Raw genomic sequence first — 17,561 nt, forward strand, 5'->3', positions numbered from 1 at the left:
GTCACATTCACCGGTAATGGCATGCATGTAGTGCCATTACCGTGCCGCACTCTCCGTGTATCACAAGAGAAATTGACCCGCTTTTGCGATGAAGACATGCAGCTTTGCTTGCGATTGCATTTGTCATCTGGAAGAGGCTTTCAGCTCGCTCGCTTTCATAATTCAACAGCGGCTGAGGAAAATCGCCACGTAATGTAGACATCTGAAACAACTTTTTCTGGATGTTTACCTTTTGGGCATTTTTCTTTTTTGATATCTGCAAAATATCCTTGAAGTTGAAACCGGCTTTGCTGATTAAATCTCTCGCCTCGCTTGATGAGTCAAGTGTGAATGCGTGTGTGCAAACCTGGCCTAGTTTCCTCCCCAACAAACATCTCACCTTAACTGCGCTACAGTACAACACTCACACAGAATTAAAGATGCATGCCAAGTGACGCAGCTTGCCTGTCACGTATTTCAGCATATTTCCCTGATTGCTCTGTGAGATATCTATAGGCTCACAGCCCTTTTTTTTTTTTACCCTTGCAGCTTAAGCTGGCTGGCAGTCAGCCCGCACACACTGACACTTACAGACACACACAAATACAGACAGCCACGTGCAGACACGAGCACACTTCTAAAGAGCTGCAGGAAAGGCAGAGGCCGATCACATCATGCAAATCGCTGTCACTTGTTGGGACGTGCATGGCATCAGAAAAGAAGTGAGCAGAGGGGATAGAGGAGAGCAGGGAAGGGGGAGAGAAAAAAAAAAGGCGGAAAGATGGAGCAAAGGCGCGGGACTTAGAAGCTGCGACCATGTTTTTCAAAAGCTTTTGTGCTCTTGACCCCCCCCACCGGTTCCTCTTCACGCTTGCCTAGCCAAGGCGACGGAGTGTGTGACATGCCGTCGGACGCCGTAAAGGTCAACAAGATAAGCATATGGCCTTTGTGATAATAGAAGCGGAGGCAAATATGTATGTCGACCTGTGTATGCGTGTATCACCTTAAATCCCCCTCTCTGTCGGCTGGTCGCCGGCTACAGGTGGCTAGCAAGGTGACACGGCATCTTGTTGTCGAAACAGGAGCCGACCATATGCTTAGGCTTCTGCGGAAAGCTGTTTTCCCTGTAAGGCAAGCTATCGTCCGTGCCAAAAGTTGCTGCTACACCGGTGGACTCGTTTACTTCATTGTTGTCAGCATTTGCTTCCTTCCTCCACGGACATCTGGGACGGTGACTGCAAAGTTAAAGGACGGAGCAAAGTCTTTATTAATCTCGCACAGCAACACGGGTTGGACAAAGTTTTAAAATGAACTCAAAAATGTGACTTTTTTTTTCCCCACCCAAATGACTGCTTTTCATTTCATTTCCACTTAAGGAAAAAAGATCCTCCATCTGAAAGAATTATTTAGATGTAGATATCAACAACACTCCTCTGGTGGTAAAACAGTAAAATATGCCATCTGTTCCTACATTGCCAACATACAAAAAGCAGTGAAGCTTAGGCAGCTAATTTATCCAAAATGTTGCTCTTGCAGTCTGGGAATTATATTTGCAGCCAAATTATTCCTCCTGCATTGCAGCACTTTCTCCAGTGAGTGATGGTCCTTTAACAAGCTCCTCTAAATAGCAGGAAGGATCCCCAGGCTTAATGATGTCTGCCATCACACCCACTGCTCCAACAGGTGAGGTCGGGATTGCAGTTTTGTGTCAGCGTGGGCAAAGTCACCTTTATCATGGAGGAACACTTTGTGTTTAGAGAGTTTGCTTTGCGAGAAGTGCTGGTTAGCATGAAAGTAACACTCGGGTACGCCTCAGAGGCTGTTCTGCAAGGAAACTCCAAATCCCAATATCAAAAATAAAACATCTTTCCAGGAATAAAATACTTCTTTAAGTTGCCAAAAAACACTTTTTGGAATTATCCTTCCAAACATGACTTCATGAAGTCTACATGTGATGTTTCTAAACTAACTTGGATGAATGGTCTTTTAAAAAAAGTACAACCTTGTGCCACAGCGTCACCTGTGACTGTAGGTGATTTTGCTCCTTCATTTCAAAAACGCTTTTATTATTATTCATTAGATAATCATCTACTGTAAATTATGCTGAACATGCACAAGGCCCACAAAAGAAATCCTTTGTGCATACCATCCTTGAACAAAGATTTTGAAATCAGAAAAAAAGATGAAAATCAATTTGGTTATAAAAGAATAAAAAAAAAATATATATATATCTAAATTTGTCCTGACAGCATGAGTCCCATCGGGCAGGTTAAAAATACCACAGAAGACGAAGGTGTTTGAAGATGATTTCCTCAGTCTGGATTTTAAGTTTTGAAAACAAGTTAATCTCCTCCCTCTCTAAAGTTACTGCAGTGTCAATGATATCAAGCATTTTCAGCACCGGAGGCCAACCATTAGCTCCAGGCTTGTTGTTAAAAGATACATAGTATGTTTGGACACCCTCCGCGGCCCTGTGTGCACTCACCGAGGAGAATTTCCTTCGGGTGTGCACACACACACACACCTTGTGATGTGACATGAATCCACCACGGATTATATGCGCCGCTGTCAGACCTGCAGAACAGGTTGAGTGCTAGCAGCATTGCTAAATATTAATCTCCTTTTTTTTTTCTTTCTTATCATTTCAGTTGCATGTGTGTAATGTTTGGCAGGATGCTGGCAATGCTCTGGATCAGCCCTGGGGAAGCTGAGGAGAGTGAGGAACGTGGAACGCACCTCATCACAGGACCCCACCAGATGCTGGAGTTGTTCACCCATCGAGCATGAAATTTTGTCTGCGGGGAGATGATTTATAATTTTAGTCTTATTGCTGGGGGAAGGCACGGAGAGAGAGAGAGAAAAAAAAAAAAGGGGGGGGGGGGGGAATGCAGATCTATTTGTTTTCTCTTCCAGCAAATTCCAGAATGGTTTCCAGACTTTGATCTTTCTGTGACTGCAATAACATGAATGAGAGGAAGAACAGCAACGATGAAGAGGACTTGGCGTTTAGTTTGTGTACTGGGGTTGGGGGCAATGGTCCTTGCTGATGTTTTGTTTGCACGAGTCGGCAAAATCATTACTGTGCATTAGAGGAAACGGGCACATTATGGAGAGCGCCACATTGGTTGGTTATCCAGCATGCGTCTACCACTGCAAGGCAGCCATTAGTGATACATCCATTTTTGGTTTTTAGAAAAGCTCAGATTGATGGTTTGCGTGTTCGCTCGCAGTCAAGGGGGCCGAGTGGAAGGTTCCCCATCGCGGCCCGGGGACAACACAAAACGGGTTTTCTTCAGTAGAACAGTTAGTTTCAAAACCCTGCGGTGGGAAGTTTTGTCCGTTACTTAGCGGCCAGGAACATTGCTTCATTTTAATGATTGGAAAATGTGAGAGAACAAGATGCATTGTGGGCTATGGTAGTCAATTCCATGCTTTAGTCCGAACCTTGTCTATTTTATCCAGAAGGGTTAAATCTCCTAGGATTCTACTGAATACTACCTATATTAACAACATGGCCTTTTGGAAATACTCCAAAGTATTTGCTAAACTTGTAATGTCGGCCAAACTTCTGTCTTTCTTTCTGTTAATTCTGTTTATACTCTGGACTAATTAGGGCAGCACCAACACACCAGCCAAAACTACAGCAGCGTCATGTAAGTCAATGAGAAGTTTGGACCTGCCCTTTACAAAAAAAACAAACAGCTTGTGACTATAAAGGGTGATATAATCCTCGCCACCCCTCTGCTGGCAGGGATATTTGGCTTGATACATAATTCTAAATTGATGGGGGGGGATTAAACACTGACAGACAAACATTTGTTATTGAGGATATGTGGGGATGTCATTCATTTTCCATTAAAAGCTATGATAAGTAGCTTTTTAATGGCTCATTGACAAAATCACCATATGGTATGTCTGCTTTAGGGTTTCTGATCAATACCAGTATCTTGTCAGCCACAGTGAAATATTAATGTTTCTGTGCTTTAATTAGTTCACCCATCTTTACACAGTAACATTGTTCGAGTATCCGTGAACGTACACACCCTCATGATTGACTACATCTCTGAGTTTCCAAATAAAAACTCTTTATTGGGTAAAAAGTAGTAAAGTTGAAGCAGATTGCTGCTGACACGCATGTTTCTCGTTGCATGTGTCATCTATTTGCCCTCTGGCTTTTCTAATCCACTCCTGTGTCACTCCAAATCACAAATCGTGTCATTCTGAAACCCTTTTTTTTTTTTTTTGCCTCTTCCCTTTGAATGAATAGATGCGGTGCAGTGCCTGGATGTAATTGACCTTGTGAAATCTGAACAGAAGTAAGTGAGTTTAACTTTAAAGTGCCATCCATCTAAATTGTCACCCTAAAAACAATCGAGCGGCTTCTGATATACCTTGAAGTCTGTTTGAAATAACACCTTTTGTTGTTGTGAAACTTTATAGAAATCTCAAATGGCTGCGTGGACTTTTCTGTTCGCTGACCTCCCCCGCGCCAACTTTGGTTCCCCTTACTGGCTCGTCAAAAAAAAAAAAAAAAAAAAAAAAAAAAACCTTAAATAGATTTATCTAACCTTCGCTTATCCCAGGAAGGTTCACTGAGCAAGCATGCTGGTTTATTTTATATTTTTTTGAGAATGGCCCCGCTTCACTTTTATACACTTACACACATTCACACCTGGGAGCTGCCCGGCACCACCACAGTCTTCAACTAGCAGCCTCGGAGGAATTCCTCTCGGGCAGGTGGGGATTAATCGTCTCGCTCAAGGACATTTCAATGGGAATTGAGCGTGTTTCTCATTAACTTCCCTGTCCACAATTTCCCAGCTGTTAGGGGCAAACTGAACCGGACACCTCTGTCATCTCTTTTTTTTAGTCTGCATGAGATAATTTGCCTGAAAGTAACTGATGCTCCCAATCTCCTGTTGTATAATTATAACCAGGGCTGCGGTGTTTGATTCTGGTCTCCAAGGCTGCCTTTCAAACCTTTTCGACTTGGTCTACTTTAGTTACGTCCCAATTCAGGGGCCGTCTCCTGTGAAGGACTCTACCACACGTATTTGTCATTGGCTCTATTGGTCCTTGCACTTCGTCTAAGCCACAGTTGAATTCTTCATTCCTATTGAATGTATGTTCGTCACACAGAGAAGAGAGCGGTTTCATGCATGCAAAGAATGCAAGAATGATCCTCCCACGTGTACTGTTTAACAGTTGGTCTCATGCCAGAGATTTGGGTCTCTGGCATGGGTCAAATTCAGTCCATATGAAAACTTCTCAGAAGTTGTTAGATAAGACGGCACACATCTACAATAACCATGAAATATGTACAAAATACAGCCTTCTGACCTGGAAAAACCCATGAATTCAATGATACTTGACTGAAACATAAAGTTTTTCATGCCCTTGCACTTGGCACTTTCATTATACAGAATACCCGGGGTAATGGCTTCACAAGCTCCACCATGTGAGGGGATGTCATTGTCTTTGGAAGAGACGCTCCTTTAGTCAGTCAGCCTGAGCGCCTCCATCAGTAGAGGTACATCTTAACATCACATCTGAAGGCTACGTCTGGGTGAGTGAAACTCTGACCCTGCATGCGACTCTGATCTGCATTTCATATATTCAACCCCAAGAGAGTCACATGTGGCTGGAAACTATTTCTCCGGCAGACAAACTGGAGAGCTTTAGCTCACTTTGTAGGGCAGGAGCCCAGGGTGCGCAAACCTTGTGTAGGCAAAGGTTTTAATAATTTTTTCCATTAATCATTGTCTACTTCACAGCGCAGTGTTCCTGTCGGTGCACTGCACTGTTTTGATGCCAATGTCATTTATACTACACGGGTATTCTGATTTATTAGGAGGCATGCAGTATGAATTTAACCTCTGAGTCACTGCCCACATCTCATATATTTTCTGCAATGCAAATGCATAAATAAAGCACAAATAATGGAGCCAATCGGAACTTCATTGACGACATTAAGGTGGTGTACCAGAGCCAAAATGGCGCCATAGCAAAAGACGTCGAGTTGACAGTGTAGCTTCGTATGCATGTGCCACTCGATACAGATTGCTCAGGTTCTGCAGGTTTCTTTTAAGCGCATGATGCCATATTTTACACGCATATAATTCAACATGTATAAAGAATAACTCGGGGTGCATTAATTGGATTACTGCCTTCATCTGGTTTTTACACGTCTACACATGGATTGAGACGGACTTGTGCTGCAGCCCCTGGACAGATCAGTGAAAAAGTGTGGGTTCCCCCGCTCCTGACCGATGTGATCCCGCCAAACGGTAATGATGACAAAAGTATCTGTGTGACAGAGTGCCCACGCAGACACAAACCGAAGAATCTTGAAGGTTCTTTCATCATGTGTGGAGGTCAGTGGGAGCGGCGAGAGAAACACAATTTATTGTCCAAACACAGACTTGTAAATAACTGGCAGGAACGGTAAACAGTGGGATGTCATCTCAGGCAAAAATGATGAGATGAGGCTGCAAAACAGGGCGGAGGAAAGCGTTCACGTCATTAGTTTAAAAAAAAAAAAAACAGATTAATCTAACCTCGACGGCGTGGAATCTTATCTCGGAAACAATAAAAGCGGACTTCCTTTACTTTGACAATCTCGAAGAATACACACAGTGATTCGGCGCCATGTGATGAATGATGAATCATTATGCCAGGTTGATGACGTTTGATATTTATCATATGCTGGATTGAAAAAAAACACAAACACTCGAATTCAATAATTCATGTGCATTCAGGGGGAAACTGGAAATCTATTAGTGTCTCCATCATCTCTCGACAGCCCATTTGTATGGAAGATAGTGGCAACTTCTCACAGTCTCAACCATTCTTCATGCATTGGCAAACGCAATATATTTTATGATTTTACAAGGTTGCATTAGGCATTATTACGGAAACAGCTGAGGGGAAATGACTATATACTGGCTATTAACTCTCAATGTACATGTCACATTGTGTACATTCAGGTTTATTGATAGTTTTTATAGTTCATTCCACTGTGATTAACTTTAATAACCATTTTGTTAATACTACAATTACTTCTCTCATTTCCACCTCCCGTTTCTTCTTCTTCATCTTTTCTTTGTCCTCTTGTTTTCCTGCTTCCTCATCTTCTCCCACTGCTTTTTTTTTTGTATACTTATACTTTCCCTCTTCTAGTTGGAACAGTATGTCTCCAAAAAATAATCATAATATATTGGTTTTTTTTATATCAGCAAATGCTACCAAGTGGATTTCATAGTGCTTATTTTTTTTCCTCTTCTTCCTAATTTTACTACATTTTATTTATTTAATTTACAGAAATCCTTGTCCTAACTGCTAAATAACAAAACGGTTAGGTTCCTATTGCACATCTAGCACTCAATATTAAACCTGGTTTCCTTATTGTCATTGACTTGTTGAATAAATATGCCTTGATCTTCAGCGCTTTGCAGATATATGTTCTCCTCATTACATTTCAAAAGAATTTTTCATTATCTGTTGAAGAAGCATGCACATCCTGATGTCTTGGCAATTTATCCCTAATTACATAAGACGGGGTAGCATGCAAAAAATGACAGATGGGTCATTCTAGTGATCCGGGAGATGGAAAGAATCATTTCCCCAATGATCCAGACACCAAAAAAAACAGACAACAAAGTGCATCATCTGGACCGCATTAGCAGTCTGTCTCATTATTTTGAGGAGGAAAAAAAATTATATATCCCAAAACTGGATCTGTATTTGGAGCAGAATCCAAGACAGCAGGTTTGTGGAGGGTAAACAGATTTTAATGATTGTAACAACTATTACACTCTCAAATGTAATGTTCCCGATTGAGTCCCTGACTACAAAACTTCCTTAGAACCAGTTGCGCGTGTCAAGTACGGCGGGAAAATACAACAAGATCAAGCGAACGTCTTTAAAGCTGGGTTAGCCTCAAACACTTTCTTTACAAGAGCCAACACAAAACACAAAAACGTCATCTATATTCTGCTAAGTAATGCAGGAAGGGTTCATTGGCCCCCCCCCAAGTCATCCTTCTGCACGACATTTATCCTGGGACAGACTCAGCGGGGGGTTGACATCTGCAGAAGGATCGGGAGTGGCAGGGGCAGCACCTCTCAACAGGTGCTCACTATTAGCATGAAACCAGCCCCACAAAAAGAAGGAAAGTGAGAATTAAGAGAGGGCGGATACGTCAAAGCATGACTCAGCTCATGTTTATGTATACGTATGTTAAGTGACTCGTTTGACCGACACTCAAAGACGCCCAAAAGGTGGAAAAAAGGTGACTGGAGAACTACTTTGCTTCATCTCTCATGCAAAGAAACTCCTAAAAAAGACGGCAACTTTTAGATCTTCGTAAACATGCCGCCACCTTTTCTCGATACGGAAGTGACAAGAAGGGGTTCCGCATCATCACACGGCTTACAATAACGCTTCTTTTTCACTTTAGTTAAGCCTTGATCATAAACACCTCAACCATGTTCCTCGTTTCCAGCCCTGCTTGAGCTCCTTGCATCGTGCAGAGTTCTTTCACACAAAAGAAAAGCAACAGCATGTACTGAGGATCAGAGACCCAGCAGCTCTTAGATTCATCCGATCTGGAGAGCCTGTTCTTTATTCCCATAATGTTAGTAAAACGGGCCCCCGCTGTGACTAATCTGCAGGAAAAGAGAAATGAGACTTCAGCTGTAAATGGAAGGGGCAGGAAATAGCTATTTCAGGAGTAATATCGGTCAAGTGTTGATATTCCAATATGGCTCTGGGTAGATGTTTAAAAATATGAAATTATAAATGTACTCTGATAGATGTGGTCTTTTATAAACCAAGACACCTTTCGATAGGAATTAAATTTGCTTCGGCTTTTACGCTTTTGGAATTTATATAATGTGGGGAAAAAAAAAAAAGCATTACCTGGAAACAGCTACTTTTATATTAATAATTAATTAGTTGGATTGTGGACTGCTCCGTGGCTGCAACCCTCCAGCAATGATGATTGTGTAGGTTCAACCTGAGCCCTTTCTTTATATTGTATTGTTCAAATCTGACCGGCTCCCTGCTGAGCTGCGCAGAGGATTTCAGAATGTTGTCTTATGTTATAATATTGGTGGTTTGTTACTGGTGCATTAAGCCACATTGATATGTTGTGGCTGTGCACAGTGGAGCTGATATACTGTGTGTTTGAATGTCTTATGCATGAGTGAATGTATGATAATGACTTCTATTTGGGTGCATACATGAATGTCATGCAGTCAAAAAGAAAATTTAATTAGAAGTTGTCCGTTTTAACTTTGTGTCAATAGAAAATATATTTTTTTAGTAAGAAGGTAAAGTTAAGTAAGAAATGTAACTTACTTTGGCACCAGTGCTGTGTGTCTTATCACTCCTTGTAAAAACATATTGAGCAGCAGATAAGAGCACCGGGAGTGATCACAGCAAAGCCCCCATGGGCATCAAAGGAGAGCAGGTTCACAGGTGTGTTGGAGGGAGCAATGAAAAAGTGTAGAAGCAGCGGGAGGCGGTGGCACCAGCCCACTGAGCGGGTAAACACAAGGGTATGCAGGAGCTAGACGGTGGCGGACAACAGCAGAAATGGCAGATTTAGCTTTTTGTCTTTATTGACCAGTTAGTCTTTGTTCTGACCCTCACTGAAGCTGCCGGGGAGAAACATTGTGGGTTTCTACTTTGTACTGCAACTGCTACACAACAACTTTCCGAGGGATTCACAAAGTTCTACCCCGTCTTATCTAAAGAGTTGTTAGAAAAATGGACTGTTAAATGGGCACCGTTTTAAATCCTCTGTACTAACGTTAAGACTCAGTCTACTGTCGCTTCAAAAGCAAGAAGCATGACTGGAGAAAGACTCTGATCACACATTTTCTGTGAATTAGATTTTTTTTAGAAAGGTCACTTTCAGGAAGGTCACAGCATGATTCAAGTTAAGAGAGACACATCTAGCAATGATAATTTCACCTCTGGATCCCTAACTCGCAGTCTTGCATTGGAACCAGAGAACACAATCAATCACGTCCTCTCACGCTTTACAATTCTGTTATTTAGTGAAAGAATATTCTGCACTAATGGATGCTTTATCCAGCCCACATCATAGGCCTACACACTATACGTGCCACGCAGTTATGGAAACGCATCCTTTCTTTATTTCTTTCTGCATGTAGCCCGAGCCTTTTACACCAATAATTCAAAAGTATGGATGCATCCAAATAGAAAATGACTCCGTCCTTGGGAGTTGATGAGACATGACTTGGAATGAAACGCATAATCAAATTCATTGAGGACAGTAAGCCAGGAACTATACCACAAGGAATCTACCTAAACTGTTCCCAGAGTTGTGTGATCTTGGTCAAAGACGTGACAAGAACCCGAGAGAATGGTTCCGACCCCACCGTCGACGTCTTAGTCTGCGATGGAACATTTTGCCAGAAGGACAGTCAGGGGCACAACTCCAGAAGTGTAGGCCACACTTGTTAAGAGCAGAGAGTCGCGAGAGTGAAGCCACTCTTGAAATAATGATAGCAGCCTGGAGTATGTAATAATCCAGTTACAGATCCTGAGAGCATGACAAAAGAGATCTTATTGGCTGATACATTTGAAATTAAACTCTTCGAGCCAGAATGCAAAATGTTCCAACTCCAGAGAGACAGTAAAAGGTCAGATATATTCTTTTAAAAACTTCAGGACTACCAATAACCTTGCACCTAAAAAGGTGTTAGCCTTAGATATGGTAAATCAACACTGCAATGGCTTTAGAACAATGTGAAGCTTTGGGGTGACTAAGATAGCAGATTATATGTTGAGCAAATCTGTAAACAATGATGGGACAAAATCCAATTTTCAAAAATGTGCCAAGCTCATACTGGGATATCCAAAAACACTGGCGGCAGACACTGCCAACGAGGCTTAAGAAGCACCGATTTAAGGTGCTGAATACTTCCTGCATTCACGTAATATAATGGGTGTATTTTTGTCTCGTGAATTTTGAAAAGCACTAAATATCAATCCTCACTGTGATAGCTGTGGATTAGCAGAAGACAATGTGTCACATGTGTTTTGGCTCGGCCTAAAATTAACAGATTGTTGGCAATATATATATTCAAATTCTCTCTGACACATATCTAAAGAGCCTCTTGCCATATTAGCAATATGTGGCCCTGTACTTTCGTTTTACTCTTTTCTTGCCTCAATATTCTTTGTGTCTCTTGCCTACCACTAAACATATGTTATATTGTACATTTGTAATGGTGCAATAGTCTAGGGGTAACCATTATTCCATTATGCCCAAAGTTTTGTAAATGCATTTTGTAAAAGCTAAAAACTAATTGAAAATGTTTCTGAAAAAAATAATTTCTAACAAAAATCTCCCCACAAACGGCCCTCTTCACTTGCAGTCAGAGATATCTTTTTAATAACGACCTTCTTCGGGTCATTTTGCAGGTTTGTGTACTAAAACATTATTAAGAAAGTGAAGAGGACAGTGTGCGGGAGTCTTTTGTTCACCGTTGACCCTTGGTCTTCATTCGTCTGCTCTTTGAAAATAAAACTTTTAAAAACTTTCCTTTGGCTTCGTAGAACATTTTTTGGTTTAGAGTGTTGACAGCATTATTCGAACGATTTTGAAAGCCACACAGATACTTTAATTTTCCAACGTTCAAGTCTTACAATCTCAGATTCCAATGGCATAATGACATAATGTGCGTATAAACACTTAGATTTCACTTTCAATTCCAGACAGTGGCAGTGAGACAGTAGCACACAATATTCTCAGAGACACACTCAAGGTTGAGCTCATCTTGTGAAGAATTACAGAAGATGAATAATACTTGTGTGGGGGGGGGGGAACAGAGAAGAGTTTTTGGTCCAGCGCATGTGCAGAGAACAACTGCAACAGTATTCATATTTATGCAGTATATAATTAACTATCGATTTAAGCTGAAGTCCTAGTTTGCTGATGAAAAGTACAAGGAGGTTGCAAGCTAAAAATCTCTAACATTTTTAGTCTGCGATGTTAAGGGCCCATCTATTTGCTGTAGTCCACAGAGGTCTAAAGGGCGATTGATTACCCAAGCATTTTCTGAGCATCTACTGGAATCCAACTGACCTCAATGTACAGCTTGCATCAGCCCTAATTCATCGTCGTAACCCCCCCCCAGCCTCACCACCTCACCCTGCAATGTTAATACAGTTCAAATGAGTTGGGCATGTCGGCAAAGTTTTCTTCTTTCAATTGGTTTTGAGTCGGTGATGGACAGCCCTTATTTCACTCTGCCATGTTGACATGGAAGAGATGGGGCACCACCATTTAAAAGTCAATATCACTGAGACAGATTGGCAATTTGAGAAAGAAAAGTGACACCGTGAGTATTCAGAAGGGACATATCAGACATTAATGTGTGGCCCACTATGCCGTACGAGTGTTACAAAAAAAAACGCAAAGAATGTGGCATTTGTTAAAATGAACACACTGGCTTTGTAAAGTATAAATAATTGGCTGCTATATTTTATGACCGACAAGGTCGACATGAACTAACTATGAAATTCACCACAGGTACTTTTGAGTTTTTATTTTAAAATAACTCGCATGCTTTAATAAACAGCTGGAAACCAGGGCAGCATAGCAATTAGGAAAAAGTGAGTCAGTCTTGATGACAAATCATCCGCCTTTTATGAAGAGTCTATGAGCAAGATGAAGATTCTGTACCAGCTCAAAGGTTTCCACTTATTGACCCTGAGCTTTGAGACAAAGAAAACCAGTGAAAAAAACAGTTTTCACCCTGAGGGACCATTACTACAACAACAGTGGGACTCTGAAGCCTCGCTATTGGCCCCCAGAGGCTGCAATGATATTCACACCCCACTATAAAAAGACACAGGATGGCACACACATAATTAGTAGTTTGCGGTTCTTAGAGCAAGTAGTGTGGCTACAATTCAAGGAGACTCTAGGAGGAAGGGCCATTGGGTCATTAAGATCAAAAAGGGTTTACCCTCTTGGGAGCGTGAAAGTGCATTTTAACCTGAGGGAAATATTAATCCTCTGGGAGCAATTAAAAATTTGACCTCATAGTGGTGCTAGGGTCAATGAATGCATGATTAGAAGTTGGTTTATTAAGAGTTATTTTTATATTACTTCAGCACCAATGTCTGTACAAAGTTTCATGACGATTCATATGATAGTTGTCGAGATATTTAATGCTGGACCAAGTGGTGGTCGAACCGTTGCCATCCGTAGAATCATGGTTTTGTTAAGGCTAAAAAGTAGAAAATGGTTACAATAAAAAGAAAACAAAAAAACCTTTGAACTTTTTTTTATCCTCAGATGCTCTGAACTTTTGTTCCAGTTTGCCTGGAGCACAGGATGGACAGGATGTTCTTTTTTTTTTATCTGCGACCCCATTTGCTCAGATGGTATGTGCTACTAAAAATCAATCATTGTGTTTTTTTTTTTTTTTTATAGTTCTTTGAAAAGCAATTTGAAACAAGATCCTGTTGTCCAAAAGTAACAGTGGTCATCTCCGTTCATAGTCTGTGCATTACAGCGCTGACTGTGATTAACTTGTTTTTTGCCATTTTGGCAGCGTTCCTTTGTCTTAGTGCGTGAGGATAGTGTTTAGCCTGTAAGCACAACTCGTCGGACTGAAAGAATAAATAGATTTTAAAGTGTGCATGACAGAAAAGCACAGCAGGCAGAATGAAAAACAAAAATAGGCTTTCAGGGATTTTGCTGCTGTAGCTTGATATAGTGAGAAGAGTAAGCTAAATGTGCAACACTTTGATGTAATGAGGAAGAATATAACCACAGCTAGATTGTATATATTGTATAGCTTTCACATCATTTATGGACAATAACAATTTCCATCAGTGTCATAGCATAAAATGCACAATACCGAGCACAGGACAGGAAAACAAATGTTCCTTTTTGTCTTCAAAGACGCCCTCCCCTTCACATTAAGAGCATCAACAGTCCTTCCTGTCATGGCCAGGTCTCTAGACGACCAGTTTTGGTGGGATCCTTGCAGATAATTTGATGTGTGACTTAATATTATTCTCATGCATAATATGTCCTGTGTGCCTCATTAATGTTGTTTGATCACAATACCACGCCTTCATGTAATTACAACACTGTCCTTCCTGCTGTTTTCATGTAAATCCTCTTTTGGCAGTTCCTTCTGTGTAGTTTAATCAGTTGGGATTTCCCGCTGCCATTGTGTTCAAAATTTAAAAAAAACAAAACCTCATGAATTGTTAGTGATTTACAGAAAGAGCTCAATAAGTCCATGAGGGAACCTTCAAGCACACGGACCGGTTTCATGTAAGACAATATTTTCACGGACCGGCCTTCAAAGTGGGCGGGGGGGGGTAGAGATGATGAAATAAAATCATACGACCGGCATAAAAACAAATATAAAGTGCATTAAAAAAAACTCACCGTTACGCTGAAGTAGTGGGAGCCCTGAGCTTGCATCTCTGCAAAGAGCCGGTCCAATCTAGGGGTAAAGGGAACAATGACACCGGAAGTGTGTTCCTCACTGCAGAAAACTCGCTCCACAAAGATAGGATTGCTACTATACGATTCCTCTCCAACAATTGTGTCTCAATGTCCTCTGCTATTTTCTCAATTCTCATAGTGATGGTGCTAGCCGAAAGAGGAACCTGTGCTATTTTTTTAACTGCCGCCTCTCTTAGAAGTTCACGGTAAATGTCCTGAGCGGCGGGCTTGGCGCAGGAGAATCACCTGTAGCGATAAACTTGTTTTTAAGTAGTTTTAAGTGACTCCTGATTATGTCTTTTAAATGCAGCTATCCGAAGTCGTAGGCTCTTCTTCTGTTTCCTGCATTTGGTCTTTTCCCCTTACCAAAAAAGCTCTTTAAAAAGGCATTTGTTTTCCACTCATTGTTGCTAGCTTGTGGGATAATTTGTTTAAGTGACGTATCACGTGACTGAGACGAGCGTCTTGTCAAGACGCACAGACGGATGTATCCGGTCATTTTTCAAAATAAAACATCTTCCAGACTGATAATCAATAAAAATAAGTAATTCTTTCTTTCTTTCTTTCTTTCTTTCTTTCTTTCTTTCTTTCTTTCTTTCTTTCTTTCTTTCTTTCTTTCTTTCTTTCTTTCTTTCTTTCTTTCTTTCTTTCTGTGCAAATGACCCACGGACCGGTACCGGTGGTTGGGCCAGTGGGCAGCACTGAGTCGTCACAGACGTATCAGGAATCTGGATCCTAGATCTCATTGGAAATGGGTCAAGTTGTAGAATTATTCAGAATAGCATGCTTACAGAACTATCATAACAACATATAGGTAAAAATAAAATAACTCCCAGTTAGTTAAAACTCCACAAGTATTGAAAAATAGAGCTTTTGGAAAATACTTCTCTCAACTGCTGAGAAAAACCTGTTGTTAGGGTTGTGTAAGGGGAGGAAAATGCCTCTATTTAAAGGTAAGCTCACTTGGCCCAGGGCTGCATGTTTAATTCGGTTTGGGTCTCAATTTGGTTCCAGAGTGGTCAAATAACAGGAGGATTTTGGAAATAATGACCAGATCTTGTGCACCACGAACAAGCATTTATTTTCACCCCCAAATGTTTGACAACTGGCAGGTTTCATTATAATCCGTCTCTCTGTTGCTACTTCTGTGAAACAGATCCCTAATTAACTGAGCAGAAATGTTCTACAAATATTCAACAGTTTCCGTGACACACACACAGTTTTAGAACTTGTTTCTGTATAGAAAATCCAATTGTTATCATAAACTGTATGCCAGAGCATGCAGTCGGCTTTAGATACGGTAAAACTACCCTGGTTGGTTTCCTTGAACAAAAGATGGTTCAGCTGCTATTGAGCCGCATTCACTTCTAAACACGATGGATCTATAGCTCTCACTGTGAAGCAGCCAGGGCAGAGAATGACTACATCCTGGCCAAAGCATCAGATCTAATCTCAAACTTTAGTCTCTTGAACATGGCTTCCATTATCCTGCTTGATCCTTTCTGGCTGCAATGATCCTGTGGCTCTGTCTGTTGTAACATCACCACACCAACTGGCCTCACTCGTTAGCACTTCCCATTGCACTAATGTAATACAATATATTTCCCCCTTCTGTCTCTCATGTGTCAGCCTCTTTGTGTGCCTCATCATGCCCAAAGTAATCCTTCAGGTGTGACCTCTTGATCCTTAACGACACTTAGGGCTTTGATTTCTGAACTTTCCTCATTAGGAAGGCTTAAGAGAGAATGCAGTACAATCACTACATCACACAACTCAAACCTTTCCTGCACCGACTCCTGGCTTTGTCATTTATAAAACACTGAACTCTATAGAGCTATTAGCACTATTGCAGAGATCACGTAGCCGGTCCGAGCGTGAGGAGCGCTTCGTTTCACATCTGGTACGGGCTCCAGGGAACCACGCTGGAGCTCGCTTGAAGTATGGACAGATTATGAGACAACTGGGCCACTGTGCTCATGTTGTGCGGTGTCTATACAGACACAAGTAAATATTATACAGAACACCTGAGGGTACACACACTTCTTTTGAAGATGCTATGGTGTCTTCTTTGAATATGTTCTTCAAAGTAAATGTGGAGGCTATTCCTTTAGGTTTTTTTATTTTTTTAAAGAAGGATTATGGATGTAGCTCTTGGAATCTCCAATGAGAAACGTTAATAACAGTTACTTCTCATAGAGTTCCTGGCTTGGGCCTATGCCTAAGAAAGGCCCATTTGGTAGTCTATCCAGATCTGGAAGTTTTGTCCAAACCACCACAAGTTCAACTGCAGTTTGTACATTTATCTGAATATATCAAACTCTCAGGCAGCGACAGCTCCCGGTGTCGAACAATATGTCCAAGTCAAACAACTCTAGACTGTCTAACAGTTACCCTTTGGCTTAGAAGTGTTGTGGACTTCACTGGGATTTCTCTCACATACCAAAAGAATATACATCGTGTAAGTAAACTGGAGAGTCTCTACAACCATTATATCTCTGATCAATGCCATTGAAACTCACTGATCATTGGAAAACAATGTTATTCAAGAAACAGCAGCAAATTGCCTGAAGGTGCAGACACTTTAAAGCCAATAGTTCAACTTAAGTAATACTTTAAACCGAATGCACAGGTGTTGACGTCTTATTGCCATCAGGTACTCGTACTCAGAAATCATCAATAACAAAATGAACTGAGGGCGACTTCATAATGACATCAAAGAGCACAGACATGTCCATCGCATAAATAACTTCACAAGGGCAGAAACGTGGTTCCTTTTCACCCTCACTGACAGCATGACAAAGATGTGTTGACCTTAATGAATTAAAGAAAAATACATGAACAATTAGGAAACTAATTATTAGTGTCACTTGGCAGAATGGATGTCAGACTTCGTTGGCTTGGTATTAACATAACCCGTGCAGACCGTCTCCCTCTCGGTGCATGCTGGGATATGCTCTAGCCCCACCATGACCCAAGAGGGCTTAGTGGGAAGAAAAAAGGGAATGATTGACAACAGATGCACATCAGCCCGTCTCATTGATGTGTCTAAAAGCCGATACCGAATGAGTGCAAT

The 17,561-nt window shown here is 41.2% G+C and overlaps 1 protein-coding gene across 1 annotated transcript in view; it reads right to left on the bottom strand.

Annotated features, from left to right (window-relative positions):
• LOC115020102 (male-specific lethal 3 homolog) overlaps positions 1 to 1,134 on the bottom strand; it is a 411,372-nt gene extending 410,238 nt beyond the window's left edge. Inside the window, exon 1 of the mRNA XM_029450009.1 lies at positions 983 to 1,134. The gene's annotated coding sequence lies outside the window, so the exon portion shown is untranslated. The remainder of the gene's footprint in view (positions 1 to 982) is intronic.
• Positions 1,135 to 17,561: the final 16,427 nt, after the last annotated feature.

The sequence above is a fragment of the Cottoperca gobio genome, chromosome 2 (assembly GCF_900634415.1).
Source record: "Cottoperca gobio chromosome 2, fCotGob3.1, whole genome shotgun sequence".
Classification (NCBI taxonomy): Eukaryota; Metazoa; Chordata; class Actinopteri; order Perciformes; family Bovichtidae; genus Cottoperca; species Cottoperca gobio.